This window comes from Spermophilus citellus (genome assembly GCF_964194105.1).
Source record: "Spermophilus citellus genome assembly, chromosome: 10".
Lineage (NCBI taxonomy): Eukaryota > Metazoa > Chordata > Mammalia > Rodentia > Sciuridae > Spermophilus > Spermophilus citellus.
In genome coordinates, this window is record NC_138197.1 from 44147420 (window position 1) to 44171259 (window position 23840).

Here is a 23840-nt window from a genome sequence, read left to right on the forward strand (position 1 = left end):
AATTTTTGTTTTTACTGTGAAGAAACTGTCCATCTTAACTCTTCAAATGATCTATCCAAATTGTCACGTGATTTTCTATTGTTGATAAGTAATTTAGGGAAAATTAAATATTTATAAATCATATGTGTTGTGAACATATTTTAGTAAATATCATAATAGACCAATCTATAAAATTGAGCTGCCCATACTTTAATATCAATGAAACAAAATTTATTCTGAATCAGTGAGTGAAATATAGTGGTCATCTTTTCTGCCAAACTAGGGAGAAAGAGGACCAAATTTTCCTGCAAGGTAGAAGAAGCCATGCTGTCACTTGAGGGTAAGAAAGCACAGTGATCGGCACACTGCGTTCTGAACAGCTGGGGCATGAATTTGAATTCAAACTTATATCATTGTAAGGTTACCTGTGTAACCTTAGAAAATTCACCTATCATCTCTCTTGCTCAGTTTACACAGCTATGAAATATGAATAGTAATATATATGTATTGGGATTTCAGTAAATTAAATAGCATATTATCAACTAAGCATTTGGTACCAGAATATCATGTAGTATATCCATGATAAGTTCTGTAGTTACCACTGTTACTATTTTATTTGAATTTTTTATTTACAATGGCTGCATAAGTATATATGACCATACATATGAAAGATCATAAAATGTATATTATATTCATTTCCTTGTGTCTATTTGAAATATCTAAACATTAAAATATTACTTACATCTTGCCAAATATAAAATAAATACCAATTTAAGTTCTAATTGAGCTTAAATTCTAGTTAAGTTCCAATTTTTGAATACTGGGAATTGAGGACAATAAAGAGGAAAATCATACCTAAGGACCTTTTGTTTTTGAACTTGTACCATGCATAACAAATTGGGTATTTCATATTTCATTCATTAGAATTAAGGAAAATAATAAAGGTGATAACATGTATTGTTTTACAGATTATAAGGTAGATTATAAGGTGTATTTATAAATGCAGTGGCTTTAGGGTCTCAGTAGATGCCACTTTTATTTTCTCTCCCACATTTACAATTAGTTGTACATGAGTGTCATAGATGACGATCAAAATATAGTTTCTTTACTGATAAAAATTGTACTGTTGCCTATAGTTTCTATGTATAGCTATGAAGTACTTCCTAATCTTTCATTCTGGAATTAAGTTACTCTCCCAAACTGGAGGCCTCATCCTCATGAGGATAAAAGCCCAGTCTTGCATGGTTATCTTAGGATAGGAGCAGCAGATCGCATCATTAGCTCAGCGCCTACAGAGCACTGAAGTAATAACTCACTGCTATTCCCTTGGCAGGAAGGACTGAGAAAAGTATAGAAAAGATAAAGATGCCACATCCAAGATTTTCCTTCTTGGAAACAAAATGAAAATTCTCTTGCCTTGATGCACATGGAATTAGTTGGAGGAAAATATCTTTCCCTAATAATCTTTGTGTATCATTTATATATCTGTTGACTCAAAAAGGATTTGTTTTTTTTTCTATGAATGCTAATATTATGTGATTAAAGACAGTTACTAGCCAAACAAAATAGCAATATAATCAATTATTTTAACTAGGGTTATATAAAATCCTAATTGTGAAATAAAACTAAATAAGAGGAAGCTCACATAAAGTATTTGAAACTCTTAGAATACCAATGTTCTGTTTGCTATAACTTTAAAGAAAGTCCACCCATCTTTTAGACTTACCAAAAACCAACAGCATTTGATAGCCCATAATAATGTTTAGCTCTCAGACAAAAATAAATAAATCCAAAGCATACACTTTGGGGGCTTGGAAGACACGGTTTACAAACTTCTATCATCCAGTCAAAGAGAGGGAGGAGAGTGGGGAGGAGATGTCAGAAGGAGGGAATGGGTTACAGAGGGGTGGGTTGTTCTTTAGAGGAATAATGAATGCCTGTCCCTGTGCAGTGTGGGTTGTCCTAAGTGCTGACACAGGCAAACACTCCAGGGATGTGGGGAAATTGGTGATCTAGTAAAATATGGTCTTTAGCTAAAGGTCAAATGAAATTGTACTGAGAAACCTTGGGGAGACTTTAAAGTGGGAGCTAAAGACAGAGGACTGCTCATTAGAGCTGTGCTTAAGTACCAGTTTCACTTTATCAGGGAAATTGTTCATTTGTGTGAGAGTCTGACCTCTGTCAGTTTGCCAAGCAGGCTGGGCCCCCCAGTGGTCCCAGGCTCACGTGAGCTTGGGAAAGTTAAAGTTACCTGGGGACCACTTTCAAAGGACACTGCCAAGGTTAGCAGACCCAAATCTGACCTGCCTCCTCTTCTTTTCCATTTATATCTGTTTGTAAAGTTCAAATAGTTCTCTTTATTTCCCAAAAAAGAAAGCGCTTCAAATGCAGTAAAATGAAAAAAGATTCTAAAGGGATGCGGCTAGAAAAAGAGAAGGTGAAATAAAAATGATTCAACTGAAAAGACTGGTTATTTAGGGAAATATAATTCAGATTGCTAGGTTACAATTATCATATTTCTTAATGTAGGTTACATTTATTTAGTCTTAAAATTTGTGATGCTGCAACACTTTAACCAGAAACTAGCATTATTTCTAATGGATTAATGAAAGAAAAAAGGAGGGAGGATTTTCCACAGAATTCATATCATCCAAAAAGTTAAAAATTAGGAATTTTTAAACTGCCCAAATATTTGGACCTTCTTAATATATATCAGTTGTAAAGGAAAAAGATGATGTTCATCATTCAGTGGCACAGATATATAATGAAAAAAATGTTTAATTTTATTTTTTGTTCTAAATACTTTGATACATAAAACGCATATATATGTGTGTGTATGTATGTGTATATATATGTATGTATACATATCATGTGGTATTTTCATACCTGTATACATTGTGTAATTGGCACATTGATCTCTTCAAATATGATCACTGCTTTTTAGAAAAAAAAATATTCAGAATCCTTTCTTCTAGCTTTTTTGAGCAATACAGTGTATAATCACAATCTGTAGTCACTCCGCTGTGGAACAGAACACTAGAACTGCTTATTTCTAACTGTAACTTAATACCTATTAGTGAACCCTACCCACCCTCCTGTCTTCTCTACTCTCCTCACCTCTGGTAGAGAAGAGGTGAGGAGATGATGATTTGGGGGCTTCGAAGACAATAGCATCTATTCTCAACTCCTATGAGGTCAACATACAAACACACATACACACACACACACACACACACACACAATTTGTTTTATATATCAATTAAAATTCCACATGAGATGACACAAAACTTTCGGTGCCTGTCTTATTTCACTCAACATAATGATCTTCACTTCCATTCATATTGTTGCAAATGACAGGATTTCATTCTTTCCTTGACTGCATAGTATTCCGTTGTGAATGTGGAGCACATTTTCTTTATCCATTCATCAGCTGATGGAAGCTGAGGTTTTTTCCTTTTCTTAGCTCTTGTGAATAGTGCTGCAATAAACATGGAGTAGAGATGTCTCCCTGACATATTTATTTCATTTTCTTTGGATATAAACCCAGGAGTGGGACTTTGGGGCCATACAATAGTTCTAAAACCTCTATACTATTTTCCATAATGGCTGAATTATCTATATCTATAGACCTATTGACCACTTTCAATTGGGTTTTTTTTTATTTTTGCTATTGCATTTTTGGAGTTTCTTATATATTATGAATGAATATTAACCTCTTGCCAGATGTAGAGTTGGCAAATATTTTCTTCCATTCTGTAGGCTGGCTCTTTACTCATGATTTTACTTTGCTGTGCAGAAGTTTCTTGGTTTGATGTAATCACGTGTTTGCTCTCTCTCTTCCTATGAATTATAGATTTTGTCTACAAAATAAACCTTGCTCATTCCAATGTCCTAAGCTTTCCCTGAGTTTCTTCAAATCAGTTTCATTTTGCGGGGGCAAGGGTCTTACGTCTAAGTTTTCAATCCATTTTGACTTGATTCTCAACTGGTGAGAAATAGGGATCTAGTTTAATTTCTCTGCATGTGGACACCCAATTTTCCAAGCACCATTTATTGAAAAGACTCTCCTTTCTCCAATGTTTTCTTGGCACCTTTGTCAGAAAGTGGTTGACTGCAGATGCATAGATTTACTTCCAGGCTTTCTGCTCTGTTCCATGATCCATAAGTCTATTCGCATGCCAATATCATACTTTTTTGATGAATACAGCTTTGTATCATATTTTAAAGTCAGGTAGTATAGTGCTTCCTGATTTGTTCCTTTTGCTTGAGGTATTGTGTGTCTGTGTGTCTGTATGTGATTCCATACAAATTTTAGAATTGATTTCTTTAGATCTGTAAAGATTGTCATTGCTCTTTTGATAGGGATTGTGTTGAATGTGTATATTCCTTTGGATTGTATGTACATTTTAAACTTTTGATTCTTCCAACCCATGAACATAGTCTGTGACATCTTTCCACTATTTTGTCTTCATTTTCTTTCATGATATTTTATAGTTTTTAATCATAGAAATTCTTTATTTAATTAAATTTATACCTAAGTACTTAATTTTTTATCTTAATTTACTTTTTTATTTTTTTTACAACTATTACAAGTGGGGTTGATTCCGTGATTCTATATAAGCTAATTCAATAATTGGTGCATAGCAATGATACCATTTTGTGTATGTTGATCTTGTATCCTGCAAGATTAATGAATGTGTTGATTGTAATAGTTTTTGTTTGGTTGGTTGGTTTTTGGTGAACTCTGGGGATTCTCCTATATAGTAGATTATGTCATCTGTAAACAAAGACAATTAGCATTTTTCTTTTCAAATTTGGTTGCTCTTTAGGTTTCTCTCTTGCCTGACTGTTCTGACTAGGACTTCTAATACTATGTTGAATAAAGGTTGTTAAAGTGGGCATCCTTTGTCTTATTTAGATAGCAAAGAGAAAGATTTCAGGTTTTCCTCATTCAGTATTTTAGCTCTTGCTACATTATATTTGTCTTCTATTATCTTTAAGTACATTCCTTTTCTGATTTGTTCAGCAATTAATCATGAGAATGTTGAATTTTATCAAATGTTTTTCTGTATCTACTGAAATAATCTTATAATTGCTTCCTTTAGTCAAGCAATATGGTATATCATATTTATTGATTTGTTTATACAAAATCAAAAAGTTACACTTCAGATATCTGAGTTAAATATTTATTGTATGCTAAGATTTTTGTTTTTTATGTCTCACTGTGGAATTATTTTGTTTTTGAATATAAATATTTGCTTATTATAGGTCTCTTCCTCCTAGTGTATATGCTTCAAGATGGAATGAACTTTGTCTTATTAATGATATTTATAAAGCCTAGAATATACTTGGAATAGTACTTGTTTGCAGGGTTTCTACATAGTGTCTTTCTGTACTATTTTATTCTTTTTTTAATAAACAAAATACACATGGCAGACATACTCATATGCATTATCTCATTTAATCATTTTAACAACCCATGAATTGGTCAATTAGGAAAGTAAACTGCTGCACTTAATTGTCATATCTAATGAGTGATACAAATGTAACCATGGCTTTTAATTCTATAGAAGGTCTCACTATTATAATGAGGAATATTTTTTACTTATAATGAAAACATTTGTATTTATGCTGTTAGCCCAGAACCCTCAGCAATTTTCTTAGCATACTTAAGCTTTTTGCAAGTCAAGTACATCATTAGGAGCTTTGCACACATTAATTCTAATATCACTGGCTATCATGAGCTTGAAACAAGAAATATTCAGTATTCCATTGTATTAGCCAATTTTATGTCACTGGGAAAAAATTACCCAGAAAATCAACTTATAAAGAGGAAAGATTCATTTTGCCTTATTTATACAGAGTTTCAGTCCATTGTCACTTGGCCCTGTTGTTTTGGACCTGTGGTGGCTCCGAACATCATGGCTCAGAGCATATAGTGGAACATAGAAGCTCATGGCATGGCAGTGGGAAGTAAAGACAGAACGAGGAGCAGGGTCTCAATATCCCTCAAAGACCCACTTTCCTTCGACTAGGCCCCATCTCTTAAAATTTCCAATATGTCCCAATAGTTCCATGGTCTGGTGACAATTTTTCAACACGTGGTCCTTTGTGAGACATTTAAAACCCAAATTATAGCATCCATTATTATCAAATTGCATGAACAGTAATTTCATGTGGTTCAGTCTAATATTAATTCCATTTTTCAGGGGGAGGGGTGTTAATTTAAGTTTACAGAAATTAGTTATCAAGGTCCAATACAAGTAAACAATAAATGTAAGTTTTGAAGCGATATTTAATTACAAATCCCAAGCTCTTTCACTTGCTCCTCTCTTTCACTTGGCTGTATGTGGCTTTGGCTGTGAAAACTTAGGAGTTCTGGATTCAGGGATAAATGTGATGCAGTATTTTGAATATTCACTTTCTTTGAAAACAAAAATGGATTTATACAAAATAAAGTGGTAAAACTGTAGAAGGCACAGCATAGAGTTCTTTGCAGTTAGAAACTCTCTACTAAGAAACTATAAGGAGCTGAGGACGATGCTCCTGGCACTCCCCTCCCCACCGTCATCCTTCAGTAAAAGCCCACACTGACTTAGCCATTAATCACCACAATCATGTAATCTACTGGGAACAAGGGAAAGGTTATTTTCTCTGAAAGATCTACCTGGTATAAATGCCATCTGTATGCAAATGATTTGCTTCAGATAGAGCAGGGTGTGTTAAAATAAATATTACCATATTTGCTAATAGTTGAGAAATGACTATACATAGATAGATGTGGCATACACTTAAGAAAATTTTACTTTTTAAGATGTTAAAAAAGGTATTTTCTCCATTTTCAATTTTTTTGTTAGTTATTATGCTCTTCTCTTTATCTCCAAACTTTTAAAAGTCAAAAACTATAGTTTTTTGCATTTTTATTAGGTTATAAATCATCAAAAATAAAATGCAGTATTTCTGGAACACATTTATTTATCTAAGAGGTAGAATTTAATTTCTGGTCATGATTTAGGAATCAATGAAATCTTCAAAGTCTTTTGATATTTTTTCCTTTAAACAGAAAAATGAAAAATGTGCAAAATAAAAAATATCTAAAGATATAAAGAATTCAAAGATACAAAAACAACACTGTAACAGATAAATAGGGTGGTGACCCAAGTGTGATTTACTTAAGTAATCATTTCAATTGACCTTTAATGAAAAACATTTCCTTTCAATTAAATTTTTCAGTGGCTTGACATAAATTATTTAATGGACTGATTTTCAAGATTACAATCTTTCCATACAGCTTTCTGAGCAGTTTCACTTTCCTAAAATCACTTGTATTCTCTACAGACACATAAACCTATAAAAACATCTGAGACTTTGAAACCTGTGGTGTTTGGTTTTGCCTAAATTTCTCATTTACTGAGCAAAGGATTATGTTGAAGAAAAGTAAATTAGGATATTATTTTATGTTGTGCTGACTTCTAGAACTGCTGCTCAAATTTCTATGTAGCTCTTACTTAAGCAATTAGAAAACACATGCTCACACAGGACTGACATTTTACCCTAATACCTCCTTTACCTTTTTAAGGATTTTCATCAGGAATTAGAAGGATTTTTATGAGGGAGGCAGAGTGGTATTTGCTTTTAAGTGGATTTTATTGTAAAGGGGTAATTTTTATGCTCCTCAAAAGGGATACACAAGAGAGAGTTTTTTTGTTTGGGGTTTTAGGTTCTCTTCCCCTTAAGGAGATAGCAAAACTAAAGTTGTGTTAACAGAAAGATCTGAAATGAAGTGAAGAACACTACCAAAGGCTCTGTTTTCCATGCCCACAGCCATCTGGAGCTGGTTGCATTAGTTATGGTTACAGTGCCCTCCAGAGGAATTCTGCAGGAATTTAAAAGGCTAAGAAGGAAGGAGGAAAATTGAAGATTGGAAATGAACTGAAATACAAGCTTTCAAAAGTAAAATGACCTATTAATCTCACAGAGATAATTAATATGTTACTCATTTTAAATTTGGTGCCAAAAGCCAATACTATAACCATAGCAACAAATACCAAAAAGCATACATTTCTAAATACTTGAGGCCATCTGTGAATGCATATTTATATTTTGTATTCTTAACACAATATAAATTTGTCATATTTCTAAAAATGAAACAGAAGGACTAATATTAAAGGGTTCAAAATCATGATCTAGTTATTAGTTTTCTTTCATTTTTCTGGTGAGTCCATTAGGACTTGATATGAATAAGCTGTAATCATATTAGTATCACTGAAATGAGTATACACTGTCATCATCAATTATTGGAAATACATTTAAATTGGGGAACCCAAAGCCCTAGATCATGGATAGTAAGCCAGAATTAGCACCACAAAGTATCATTGGTTAAAAATAGATAATGAGATATGAAAGGAAAATATGAGGCTGCTTTATCTTTTTCATTTAAATATTTAAGCTTTCTTAATTTCAGAGAAGACATAATGATTATTTCACATGATAACTTATTGTCATTATCATCAAAATTGCTTTTTCTATTTTATCATTCTAGGCAATGAGGCAAGTTCTAGGGAAAGAGAATTCATATTTAATGATTTGATGGTTTTTTTTTTTTTTGCTTCACATACCACAATGATTTTCTGCATTTGAATTCTTGGAGGAGAAAACAAATTAGCAGAAAGTAATTTCCTCTCAATAATTTACTAAAATAAAACATTAAAAGAGCTGAAGTTTTTATTTTAGAATATGATACAATAACATTAGATGTTAGAAAAATATTTTATTAATCTGCTTGATGTAAGGGTAAAAGTAAGCATCAAACCCAATAATATTTAATATGTTCTAAATAACAAGAAGGATAATTATTTCTTGTATTGTCTTTAAAGAAAGAAAGAAAACAGAAATCATTGAAAAGGAGAATGAGAAAACTAGATTGGCTCTAGTCCTAGAATCAGCAAAAAATTACCAGCAATAAAGGTAGACCAAGGGCACTGCTTATGTTACAATATGAATTCTTCTTCAACTAAAATATTGTTAACTAGGGAAGTTAGTCAAATATTTTAAGCATACAGATGATAGAAAATGTGTATAACATGTGCAGTGTACATATACCCCCAAACCAGCCAACATTACTGTATCAGCCGCTTTTCATTCATCTCTTAAGTAAAATAAATAAAATATTAAATATAGAGTTAAAATGAAATACACTCTGATATCCACCCTCATCCTGCTTCTCTGAGGAAATCATAGCTGAATGCAATGGTTTTGCCTCCTGGTGAGTGTAAAGCCAATAAGCACAACAGAAATAAAAGAGTAGAAAGAGGTTAATTGAGCGAATATGGAGATAGTTCTCGAATCAGTGATCTACCCAAAAATGGAAAGCAAGGTGCTTTTAGGGAGGAAACGTGTACATATTCATGTAGGAAAGATTCATCAGCACAGGTAAAGGCAGGCACATTCCTGAGCATGCTCAGTCTGAGGTCATATATCACACATTCAAAGAAAATATAGACAAAATCATCTGGGTAAAGAATCTGATGTTAAAATGAGCAAAGTTTATTCCAGGTCACCTATAAAGAATGAGTCAGAGTGACTTGGTGATTTTAGCTTTAGCGTGTTCCTTCTAAGTTTCTTGAAAGGGCTTTGTCTGAAACAAAACAACAACAAAACCTCTGAAAAAACATTAAGTCATTTAAAGGGGTAGCAGCTTTTCTTTCAAAAGTATAAGAGCTTCCCTCTGAAAGTGCCTGCCTAGCAGCTAACAAATTCACTTTTCTGATGTCAGTATGAACATCCCTATAAATATTTTTATATATTACTTAACGTTTTATATGATATTTCTCTGTATCATAGAACTTTACATGTGGCTATATCCATATATATGTGTGTGTGTGTGTGTGTGTGTGTGTGTGTGTGTGTGTGTGTATATATATATATATATATAGAGAGAGAGAGAGATCTGTATATAGAGATATATATAGATAGATATAGATATAGATATATAGATATAGATATAGAACATGTGTATATGTATATATTATATTATAGTCCTTAATTATTAGAATTTATATATTTATACTACAGGGATAAATTAAACTTTCTCACTAAAGATTATATTTTTTATTTTTTATTTTGATATATAAAGACAAGTTCATTTATTTATACCTACTCTCTAGTATCCATCTTATGAATTAGTCACAGCACATTTATCTATTAACTTATCGGTATATTGTCAGCCATTGATATTTGGTCAATATTGTAAACGAATTGCAATGAATCCTCAATATATCTTTTTATATACCTTACAGAAAGTTGCCAAGGTAGATATCTAAAAGTGAAATCACTTTGTCTTAGAGTAGGCCAGTCATTAGCACTACTTAGTTGCTGGCTGTTGAAATTTGACAATTTATACTTCTGGCAATAATCTATGAGATAAAGTATCCACTTCTATCTATGTCAACAGTTCTCATTAGACTTTTAAGTGGTTGTCAATTTTATGGTTATGGAATTCCAAACCAAAAATTTGGAAGGATCTTATTTTTGAATTAAGTTGAACACTTATGCATGTGATATTAACCAGCCAGAATCTTCTTTGAAATCCCTTTTCATATATTTAGCTTTTTTTCATTTTGGTTGCTTTTTTGACAGTCTTAATTCTAGTAATTTGTTGTTGATTACATGTATTAGAAAATTCTCTCTGTAGCATTTCATTTTGCTTAATGTGTCCTTTTTAATATACTAGTATAAATTATTTAAGTTTTGTTTTTTTTTTCTTTTTCTTTTTTTTTTCTTTTTTTTTTATTGATTATTTATCGCATTACATAGTTCATGATATATCATCTTTCATACATTAGACTCAAATTGTGCTTTGCGAATATGTAACAGATGTGATTCTGCAATCTGTATTTGGGGTGAAAAAGGGAGTTCAAGTTTTGTTTTTTTCTACCTTGAGAAATTATTTTCTGAATTTGACAAAATTACACTATGTGCATGTATAAATATACCACTGAGAACTATATATATATATATATATATCACCAACTAAAAATACATAACAGAGTAGAAGGTAGACCAATAGAGTAGAATATGGAGAACAGGGGAAAGGAGGAGTGGCGGATAGCCAGGAAGGTGAATTAAAAGGAGCAAATTCTATTCCTTGCATGTATGATTATGTGAAAATGAACCCAACTATTATGTACAACTATAATGCAACAATGAAAGCAAATAAATATTATTCTCCACCTTAATTTTATGAGACATGTTTTCTAAAAGGTCTTCTAAAATTTTAATGAACTATGGATATGTTATAATTAATTTATGTAGATACTGCTTCATTTATGGCATGAAAAAGTGATAAATTCATCCATTTCTGAAAAATTAGCCAATTATATGTCACCATTCATTGAAAAGTTTATTTTTACCACTGAATTGTAGGAACACTACATTATATATGCATGCATGCATATATATATATATATATATATATATATATATATATATATATATTTATATTCCTTGCTACATTGTTTTTTTTCTATGTTAATATAAATGGTGTCTGTCTGTAGGCACATTTTAAAATTGTTAATTACCAATATTGGAAAAAAATTATTTTTTAATTTTTCTGTAATGAGAAATTTTGTTAGATTCTTTATCCATTCTAACATTTTGCCTATAGAATCCTTTGGCTTTTCCATATAAATTATCACAACATCAATATATAATACCAATGGTTTTTTGAATTATATTTTTATGTCATTACTGGCAAGACCGCCAATATAATGTTGAATAGGAGTGGTATTAGTAATTCAATATAATTTCTCATGAAAATATACTGTTTTAAATCCTTCACCTTTGTCTAAGAATTATATCATTTATTTTTATCAGGTATTTTTTTAATTACAGTGAGGATGTTTCTGTCCATTCTAAATTTGCTGATTTTTCACTTTGAATTTCCTCTAAATTTCTCTATATAGTGAGAGAGTTGCATGACTTTTCTCTATTTGATTATTGACATGTAAGTAAATCATAAGAAAAATTTGATAGTAAAATATTCCTGGGTTAAAAATCAACTTGGTTATGAGTCAGCACTTGTTTTCTTTTTAAAATACTATTTTTAGGATTTTTTATTTTGAGACACAATCTCCCTAAGTTGCTTAGGGACTCACTAAGTTGTTGAAGGCCTTGAACTTGTGATCCTCCTGCCTCAGCTTCCCCAGCTGCTGGGAGTACAGATGGGGGCCACCACCTCTGGATCTTCCTTTGTAGTTTTCTAATTTCCAACATATTTAGATTTATTTCTACATCCTATTTTGTGCTATTTATCATAATTATAAAAAAAAAGGCTTTGGGGTTTTTTTTGTTTGTTTGTTTTAGTCCACTCCTTTTCTTTCTTTTCTTATTTGACCTGACTTTATTCTCTTTTTTCTGGTTTGGAAATATAGTTGTTATTTCTATTTTTCGTGGTCACAAAATTTTTTATATGATCATGTGACTTAAAATCTAAGATAAATCAATTGTTCAATCATAATACCAAAATTTAATTCTATTTCCCTTCCATTCTTCAGTTAATCTTTATCTTTTATTTTACTTTATCTTTAAACCTTCCAGCGTTGGTCACACTCTTAATGTTATCACTACAGCCAGCACTTACTCACCCGGATGTGTTTATTACTAATTTATTCTTTCACTGTTTCTAAAGACATGCCATTCCTTCCTATGCTTCCTATACAATATAATTTAGCATTTCTTTTAATGGCATTTGTTTGAAAATGCCCTGTTCCTTCCCACCCCACCTTTTCTTATAAGCTAGTTTTAATTTGTCATAAAACATTAAGTTTCTATCATTTCCCTTTGGCAATTTGACAATATTATTCTATTAATTGAATGTCTTCCTTTCTTATTCTTATAAAGTCTTTGCCAGTCAAGGTTTTGCTTAAGATCCCTTTTAAGACTATTTTGAATTTACTTTTATTTACATGATTCACACTTGATTTGCTTTTTCAAAGCTAGGTTTCTTACCTTTTATCACATCTGGAAAAGATGGGGAAATTTATTTTTTTTAATTTTTTTTCTGAAAGGTTATCTGTTCTCTCCTATGGAAATTGTATGAGACACAGTCTACTCTTTAGGTTTCTAAACAGTCTTAGATTTTTACTTATTTTTTCCTACATCTGTATTATCATTCTGAGTGACTCCATCACAACTATCTTCCAGATCACTAATTATCACTTTGAGTCTAATTTTCTATTTAATCCAATTATTGTTTACATTTTATTGCAGTTATTTGCTTTAATTTTATATATTTGTGTTCTTTTAAAAATCTGCTTTTCCCAAATATCTGTATGTTTAAAATATTTCTAAGATGATTGTCCCATATTATTCAGTGCATCCAATAGTTTGTACTGACAAGAGTACAGAACAGAAAGAACATGTATAACAACAGAATGTGAGCAAAAATGCCATCAATATTTATAGAAAAACTATAGAGTTTATACATTCACAAGGCATCTGAGTGAGAGTACAGCCAATCTTTCTTACCAAGACAAAGTATTACCCTATAAGATGATAAAAATTAGCTATCAATGATGATATCAAATTACTATATGTTAGAATAACCTATTGAAGGAAAAATAATGATAACTGAAAAGGTCATGTAAGTAAGGAGCATGATGCAGAAATTTTAGGAATTGCTTTTAATAATAATTCATAAGAATGTCACAACATAATTAACTTGAAGAATGCCACAGTGATGTTTTAGAGTGATGGCTCAGTGTATTTTAAGAATAGATAAATTGAATTGTCAATTAAATGAAAGATTGAAAAACAATCACCTAACATATTGTAATCCCATTTCTAATTGCTAACATTAAAATAATGTAAGTTAACATTGTCATTGTTATACACAGTGTACCAACTTCCATGCAATTTTTAGGAATTATAAGTGATATACACCATCAAGTTTTAACAACAACAAAAAAAAATATGAGCATGATTCATTAGCTTGGGAAATTTTAGCACATTTTAACCCTGTGAGGGCTCTGGGATAAATCATTCATTTATTTAGTTCTAAATGAGGACCTTGTGTGCATGTGTGTACATGTTATAATATTATCAGAAAATATGTGTACATACAATATGTTAGTATTTTGAGGCCACTGAATGGTTATTCAGTTAATAACTATTGTATTATTAAGTTTTAAATATTTTATAGATGAAGAAACTAAAATTAAGAAGTTTAGTTTAGGAATTTACTTGAAATTAAAAAAAAATTCTGGCATAGTTGATCTCATAGGTTTCCTAACTCTAGGTAGAAGCTCTTTCTGCTAGTATAATTTGTAACAATTTGAAGTGTCATCCATAAAAGAGAGTCCCAAAAGCCCCTTCAAAAGGATGTTGTTTGCTTTTCTCACTGTAGATATTTGCATAGATAATACAAATATGATTGTGGGTTAATCAAGAAAAATTTCAATTTTTTCAGTAGATATTACATTCCTTACTGGTATACAAGAATTTTTTAAAAGTCATTTCCATTAAGAGTGAAAAATGGAAAAAATTATCAAGTCTGATGAGGAAGTATATCATTAATTTTATAAAATTACAACATTTGAATGTAAAATTTTAAATACTCTCTGTTATTACATGATACTTACATGTAATACACTTTTGTTGCATATCAAAGGATAAAGATTTTCTCTAGGAAAAGCAAAGGTGTAATTGTTTCAATGGAGAACTAAACCAACCTCTTTTTAGTGCAAAGAATACCATTTTCACTTGAAGAAATGATTGACAAACTATGGCTATTCAGTCTTGAGCATTAGATGTTCGGTATACTCAAAAATGAAGCAAGATTTCCACTTCAAAGGAAACAACTATTTACTGTTAGTAATAACATCAAATCTAGAGGGTGAAATTTTAAATTTTATAAAACTTTTATCCATTCCTCTAAATTTTCTATGTTCTCAACAGTTAGGTCAATGGCAAAATTAACAAATGTGGTTGTTTGAAGATATTATGTAATAAAAGGTATCAATATCTGAAACATTATATAACACAGTAAATTTGAATTTTCCAAATAATCTGTTTGATGTTCTAAAATCATACATGAGTTAAATATCTACAGAAAGATAAACAAATAATTTTAATGTCATAATACATGAAATGTTTGCTAACAGGATTTCATATTCCACATTGCAATTTATATTTATAAACCTACCATTTGATGAGTTCTGCTGTGATATCAAGTGACAATATCCTCAATGATGTGCCAATGCTTGTAAAATATGTATCCCCTCCAAATAAGTTTCTAAGACTGGATTAAAAACAATATATTGTTTATAGCACCAGAGAATTCAGAAGCAGACACTTCCATTTATCTATCTATTACACCAGATTAATAAGTTTTGTAAAATGTGGGAAAAAATGCCAACATTCACCTCTAGTTTGTTGTTTGCTTGCTTTGGAAATAATTTTTCACTAAAATGCACTGCCATGTAAAAGCTGATTGCTATTGTTTTAAAGTAAATTAATAAATGCTTTTAATTTTTCTCAATATCAATTTATAATATTATATATTTTAATAGATAAAGGCCATTCAAAGTATCTTCTGAGGTCTTTACAATTATACAAAAATTCTTGAGATCAAAAGTTTGACAGCTATGGCAGACTGAACTCCATACCTTAAAACAATGAAGGCGGTAATCTTGTAGAGAAATATATAACAAAGAGACCTTGCTAAATCATCAATGTGCCATTTAGATCTTAGGCAGTCAAAATAGGGTGACAGCAAAAGAGGGTGAGAACCAAAAAGAAGATAAAGTTACTAAAATAAGTTTATAAAAGTCTTTTTAAAGCCTTCTTCCTCTTTCTCAGTTCTTGAAGTATTGTGAAAAAGGAAGCTTTAAACAACTGGGTGATTATTACTAGCTGTTTACTTATATAAAATGTGTCAATAGTAAGTGTTAATGTAAGAGATTATGGAAAATGTTTTTGATAATTGTTATGCCAGTCACTCATGGTGCTCAAACAAATCATAGGGACATGGAGTTTCATTTGTGCAGCAAGCGATAAAACAGTGAACAAAACTCCTTTCATAGTGTTATAGTAAATCATTAAGCATGAAATAAGCTTTGGAGATCACCTTATGGACGTTTCCAATGGTAAAGGAAATTAAACTTAAAGAAGAAAATATAGGGTAAGTAATTCAAATGTATCCAGTGTGTGAAATACATTATCTATCATGAAATTTTTAATATCAAGGATCCTTGTTATATATAATCTTATAAATGTCTCAATAATTTAATAATTATTAATTCTTAGAGTTAGAAATCCATAATCAAAATTTTCCTGTGTGAGTGTGTGTGTGTGTGTGTGTATGCATGCACGCGTGTTAACTTCAAAGATTGTTCATCTGGATAACAGTTGTTGAGAGAACAGGGTAAAGCAAAAATAATTAGTAAAACAATTTCATTGTTAAGAATCTTGGATCAAAACTCTGTTTTTAAAGGGTGTCGTTGTAAAACCAAGAAAAGGTTAAATTATATAGTCATGTTAGGGAATCTGACTTTCACCTGTCCCAAAGTATAATTAAAATTCAAATACAGAAGGGAGTAAAATAAAAACATAGAAAACTATAGATGTTTTAATTGCAATTAGGATATGTAGTTAGGGAACAGCAATTACGAACAGTGTTCAAGAAACTAATGGCAAGAAAATAAATGTCTTATTACAGAGACATCAATGAAGATTTTTCATTTATTACTTTATAAAACTGGCTTTCATATTTAATGCATGCTCCTATTTCCTATGATTTCCATTTCCACATAGGATTTCAAATTCAGAAACTCAACATATGACACTGAGCTTCACACTGAATCCTTCATTCTAGTAATGCAAACTAAGTTTATAGGAAAAAAATAAACTAAAACTTCAGAAAGTATTTAGAAGAGATTCATAAAGTGCTAATATATTAAATGTTCTGTGGATGTATTTGTGCGAGGTATTACAACATATAAAAGGAACACCAGAAAAAAATTATGACACAGACCCTGCTTTCAAGATCTTGTTCAGTAGAAGGGGATAATGTGATAATTATAGTACAAGGAACAGCTTCATGACAACTGTGAGACACAGAGATTATAATAACTGAATTTAATGTGAAGTAGTGATAGAACATAAAGTGCTGATGAGATCTTGATAAACTGAGGATTAAATCATGCAATACAAATTCATCTGCTAAAGAAAATATCTAGAAGAAATCTTCCTCAACTGTATAATATATAACAGAGTTGAAAACTACATGCTAATTAATAGAGGTGATATGATAATCCTAAATTAAGAGCAGAAACTTAAAAAGAAAATTATGTAATCTTAAATTAATTCCAGAACAGTCAGCTTAGTCAAACTTTTACAGAAGAAAAATTATGGAGTCCAATGGTAGGTAGTACAGCCATCCCCCAGTATCCTCAGGAGATTGGTTCCAGGATCCCCACAGATCCCCAAATGTTCAAGTCTCTTATGTAAAATGGTATAGTGTTTGCATATAGCCTATGCACAGTTTTCCATATAGCTTAAATCATCTCTAAATTACTTATAATTCCTAAAGCAATGTACATGCTGTGTTAATAGTTGTTATATCACATTGTTTAGGAAACAGTAACAAGAAAAACCTGCCTGTACTCAGTACAGAAGCATTTTTTTTTAATTTAGAATGTTTTTCATCTACTAGTATTTCCTCTATTCTTAATTATTGATTAATTTTATTTCCTGTTAGAAACTTTTCAGCTTACATCCTTTTCTTATTTTAGAAGACAGTTGAAGTAAGATAGTTTACTCAGCTTAAAGGATATCTGCTTGCTCTTTCTGTCTTTATGCTTTTTAAAATTTCTTCATAGTTTTTCTTCTCTCTTTTATTTCTTCCATTATCTTCTCTTCCTTCTTTATGAATTCCTAGAGAAAAAAATCTAATCTCAAGTGAAAATTATCAATAAATTAAATTTTAATTTTAATATACATGTGGCTTTCAGTTTAAAATATTTAGTAGGGTTTCTATACTATTAGTATCTGTATGTCTGAGGAATAAAGTAGAGGCAACTAATTGGTGTTAAAAACTTCATGAGGAAATATTTAAGAGACAGAAAATTAGAAAGGAAAAAAGAACAAAAGAAATTTCAGGGTGTAAAACTTAATTCTTTGGAATATCTCACTGCAATATTTACTTCTAAAAAGCAAAAATACTTTTTTTTAGAAAAATAGTACACAAGCGCTCTAAAAGTAAATAAAGCTTTTAACTGGGAAATAAGCCTAAATTATAAATTATTAGAAATATATATTTAAAATTTGAGCCCCCCATAAGATTCATTGAGCTTGTAAGAGATGCCTTAAGCACCCCTTTCATTAATCAACCCAGAGCTGGCAAAACTGAAACCAAACCAAATCCACAAGTGGGCATCTGGGTATTTCTAGTGTATGGCAGCTGGCTGTCCATAGGTAGCTTCAAAGTGAGGCCCACCAGTTGGAAAGTACCAATGTTAAGGATCAAAAGGTACTACCACTGTGGGCTTGGAAACATCCCTCTCTCATGGGAGAATAAGGAGTAACCCTGATTGTAAGTAACCCTGATTGTAACCCTGATTGATGTATCCAATGGAGTTCAATTTAATAATTTACCATGAGCAATGTGACTGTCATGCAGACCTAATGCGCAGGTCTAGACAACCTCTCCTCAGAGGAAGATTTACATGAAAACTCAAATTTTAGGATTGTTGGCAGTCTTATGTATAAAAGGAGAAACATTATAATTTAAATACTTAATGGCAATATATAATAAGAATCATTTGTTTTTATGTGGAAAATAGTTAATGCCAGAATTTCCCAGACCATATCATAATACTGTGGTGAAGAAAAATGATGTTATATAAAACATAGTGGGTACTCAATAAATTCTAAGAATTTGCTTCTTTACCATAGATCTTCTTAGCATTTAGTATTCCAATGTCCATTACTGATACCTCTGGGTCCCAATAAACGTCTTTGGTGGGAGTGGGGACATCTATTGATATTTACCAAAATGAGAGAATCAGGAAACCCAAGTTTAGGTGTTGGAATTATAATATTCAAGAGACCTCAATTTCTTCTCCCAAGACAGATATAAAAGCAGTTTATTTGTAGCATGCCCAACGTTTATAGGACAGGAAAACCAAGGCAAGCAGATCTAATGTCACTCAAACTAATGAGAATTGTTAGAAAGTGGAAACTAACAATGTGTATTATAAACTAAAGAAATGGGCTGGGTGTGGTGGTGCACCCCTGTAATCCCAATGGCTAGTGAAACTGAGGCAGGAGAATCATGAGTTCAAAGCCAGCCTCAGCACCTTAGCAAGGCCCTCAGCCACTTAACAAGACCCTGCCTCAAAATGAAAAATGAAAAGGGCTGGGGATGTAGGTCAGTTGTTAAGCACTCCTGGTTTGGTTGGAAGGAAGGAAGGAAAGAAAGGTATCCAGAGCTTTCAAGGTCACCAGAGAATAGATCAGAAAAGACTAAAGCAAAGGTGAGAAGGAAGAAAGAAAAACTAACTTCTGGTGGTAGCTCTGAATTCTTAGATTAAGCAGCATTTAAAATCAGTGGTACCCTTGAATTTTAAAGTTACGTAAAACTGGAAAATGTGTAAATTCTCTTCCTTTTCCCACCCTCCTACAACCAAGTTGCAACAAAATAAGTTCTCCTTACTAATATGGGCAATATTTGAGTACATTCTCTCAACTTTCTTCTCTGGCTGAATTTTTAAGTCTCCATGACTAACCACCCCCTTAAGATCATCATGTTCTTTTTGTATGTCCAGGACATTTAACATATAATAAGACAATACTTTGGGCATGTCTTACTTTTATTACATATCTCTTTGTTATTATTATAGGTTTTAAATTTATTTTTCAATATTAATTTGTTTAATTTGCAGGTTTTTGATTGTTATCCTCTGCACTACTTCAGGCAAAACAATGAATTAAATGCAAGGTTCCAATGACCTCCAGTTTTGTACATCTTTCAGATCCACTGAGATAACTTTTTGCTTTTAGTACTCCAGAACACATCCTCTGTGTCCTAAATACACAGAAGTATGTCTGGTACTTAAAAGGCTTGAAGATTGTTGGATCTCTTATGCAAAGTCATCAGTCTGCTATTTTCTTTTCTCATGTCATTAGCTCTTCAGAGTACATCCTGTGCTCGGGAATTCAGCCTACTTCAATTCCCCTGCCCCCACCCAAGATACAGTGCTTCTAAGGTGACTAATGTTTTTAGGTAATAAGGCTGATAAAATTGATAATGACTGGGATAGTATTATACTTTTAACCTTTTAAGGATATATATTGTTGACTATAAAGAATTATTTTTCAAAAGAATGAATACCTTGTTATGGAATTTAATTGAAGATATTTGAAATGATAACGCCTATTTGCCAACTTAAATTATATCAAAACAACAACTACCTTTCCACCTTTTCTGTAAAATTGGTATTAGTCTTGCTCTTCTTTCTTCCACACTTGTACCAGAAGTGTGTTTCCTTTTCATCCTGCTCATTGTCCCGCTGGGCTCCAGATAATCAGTAAGTTTTATCTCATTAATGAGCCGTATTCTGTTGGGAATAGCTGTTTAGAGCAAAGTATTACATAAACCACTTTCTGGCTCAGGGAGAAATAGAGCCAAGATCAGCTCATGGTAACTGCCAATGGGCTCAAGTGCAATCAATTTTCTCATCTAGATATAGTGGAAGAAATGGGTGGTATTTCTCCTCGCCCCTCATAAAGGTCATGTCAAACACTCCTAGAACAAGAGATAACAAGAAAAAAGCATAACAAATCTATTTAATCAATGTCTTATGTGACATAGGACCCTTCAGAATGAAGACCCAAAGACCTAGGAAAACTGTCATTTTTTCTGCTTAGATTTGATGAAGAAAGGATAGGTGGGTAGAAATGTGATTGGACAAAAACTGTCTCACTTAATGTAAAAGGTTGAAGGGAGAAACTCAACAAGGCCTCTCTGTTCAGACTCTTCTTGTCTTCCCCATGTGCCATGTCTTCCTCCTAATCTAGAAGGAAAGGTCTTCTGGAAAGAGAGTCTTTAATCTACCATCAGACAAGGGAGGTCAGAGAATTTCTGTATAACCAGATTTTACACAATATCTTAGCTGTAACAAATTATAAAGAAAAGTAACTTATAAAGACAAATGGTTTAGATTGGAACACAGTTTTGAAGGTTTAGTTCAAGATCAGATGCATGCATGGCTTTGGGTTTCTGGTGGGCATATCAGATGTCAATGGCAGGCATACCATAGCAGAGCAAACTGCTCATGTTTTAGTCAGGAAGCAAAAAAAAAAAAAAAGGAAAAAGAGGCCAGGGTCCCACAGTTCCCTTCAAGGGAATGTCTCAAACTATACCCAACCTCCTGAGGGTTCCTCCACCTCTCTGTATGCCATCCTGGGAACCAAGGCTTCAACACATAAACCCTTCAGGGACACTTATTCCAACACAGCACATAGAAAGGCAGGGGATGATTAGTGGTTTTAGGCTATATGTCTTTCTTTAGGTAAAGGGATCCTAGTTTCTATGATCCAAGGCAAGAAAGAGAAATTCTGGTTTCTGTTGACTTTCTTCATGGGAAAATAAAGGATGAGAGAGAGTAAGGCAGGAGAAGGTAAGGGAAATATTGGTTCAGAGGCTACTTCTGCAGCTTTCCAATATCCTTCAGGTCAAAGTATTCAGCATAAAAACAAGCCTTATTCTTGGTACTATTCTCTGAGCCTTAACATAGATTTAGCAAAATACTTGTATGATATTATTAATATTATCTGACTAGCAAATCTTTAGGTACTTTTCAAGCAACCAGAATTACAAATTAAACAGAAACTAGAAATCTAAAATTTTCTGCTCACTCTATTACAAAAGTAAAACCTTAGCTCTCTTCACATTTTACAAAACAAAATTTTAGAAGTAGAACTCTCACTTTTAAATTTTATCTACACACTCATTTTCAGCAAAGAAATTCAATAGTTCTTTTTTAAAAAATATTTTAGTAGTATCAGTGAAAATAATATTTTCTTGAATGTGTTTATTGTGAGTTATCCTGAACTCAAATCTGAACTGTTAACTAATTATAAGTTTTGCTAACTCATAGTAGTTAAGATTAGTCAGAAAAAGTTTATATCCTGTCTAGATAAACAAAATGAGAGTTCATTCATGATGCCAAAAATGATGTTATACATGTATATGTATGTTACTAGATATAAAAAAATGCATTTTATGAAGCACAATCATTTTGTTCTTTAGTCCCAACAAAGGAAAAAGTACAATGGATAGAGTTATATTTCAACATAGCAGTCAAAAAATCATTCACCTGTTCCAAATGTGCCAATCACCCGTGCCTTCTTTACTTCCTCAAGGAGAAGAAACACAATATTTGAGTAAAAGAAATATAGAGTTCTCATGATGCATGAGTTTTCTTAGTATTGCTATTCCTCTACCCACAGATGCAAAGAGCAGCTTCTTGACATTTAGAGAAGCATTTCATTTCCAGAAGGTGGAGCTGTAGAGTAGTTAAAAAACCCAGGTCTGCATCCATTTGAAACAAAGCAGATGTGCATTCATTTAGAGTTCAGTTCACTGAAATTCTGAAAACACAGAGTGGGTATTCAAATCAAATAATGTCCTGCTGCCCTTTGCATTTGAAACTGCAAATATTTTCCTATATCTGTGACCTAATTGTCAGAGAGACTACATCACAACTGTTTAGATATTGCACCATTAAAACAAAATAGATGGGAGTATAAGATATGTTAGAAAAGTAGGTCAGTTTAACATGAGAAAAATACCAACATCTGTTTGGCTTTTGAAGACAAATGAATTTGAATAACATTCTATGTCACAGAATTGCATCATATATACAATATATGTAAAATCAAAAAATAATAATTTATCATCTACAAAATCAGATAATAAATTAGACATTTTTGATTTCACAGTGGTTGTCAAAAATACATCTTTAATAAGCATATGGAAATCTCAACTTTAATAAGCATATGGAAAGTGCAAATAAAAGAAAAATTACAGATTTTTTTCAGAGAAATTAAATTCAATTAATTTGTGAATTTTCCTATATAGGGTTCTTAGAAATCTTTACCTAGTGAAAGATATGTAGCATTATGAAAGTAATAAAATTTGGTTTTAATAAATTATATATTTTCTATGCAAAGACAGATTGAGAATCTATGTGATGTCTGTGATTGTGAATAATTATAGTACATTTACTTATTTGTATCAGGAATACGAATTTATTCATTAGTCAAGTGAAAATTATTATATTAATAAGGAAAACATCTTTTAAACTGTCAACTAATTGTTTTCTGGAAAAAGCACAAAATTTAGTCATAATTACTTAAATCCTGAGAGGTACTTTGTCTGGGTATTATTAATCAGTCATTACATGACACAAACTACATTTGCATCCCTAATGCACTGTAAATATGTGATAATACTAGTGGATGGCTAGAAACATATTTGAAACTCACCATGTAAAATGTATTTAGTGCAGCCTTTAGAATCACAAATGGATTGATAAGTTTCACTCTTACTTTTGTGGAGTTATTTTTAAGGTACACCATAGTTTAAAATATATGTTGAAACTGAAATTGGAGATCTCTCTCACTTAAATATTTACAGAGTCATCCTGTTATATTTAATGTATTTTTCTTAAAATATGTCACAATAATATTTGGATTGTCCAAAATTAATCATTCTTATTTTCAGAAAAGCGATATTTTAATAAAAGAACATTCAGTTAAAAAATGAGGGATGTTTGAAATATGTCTGGAATTAATTA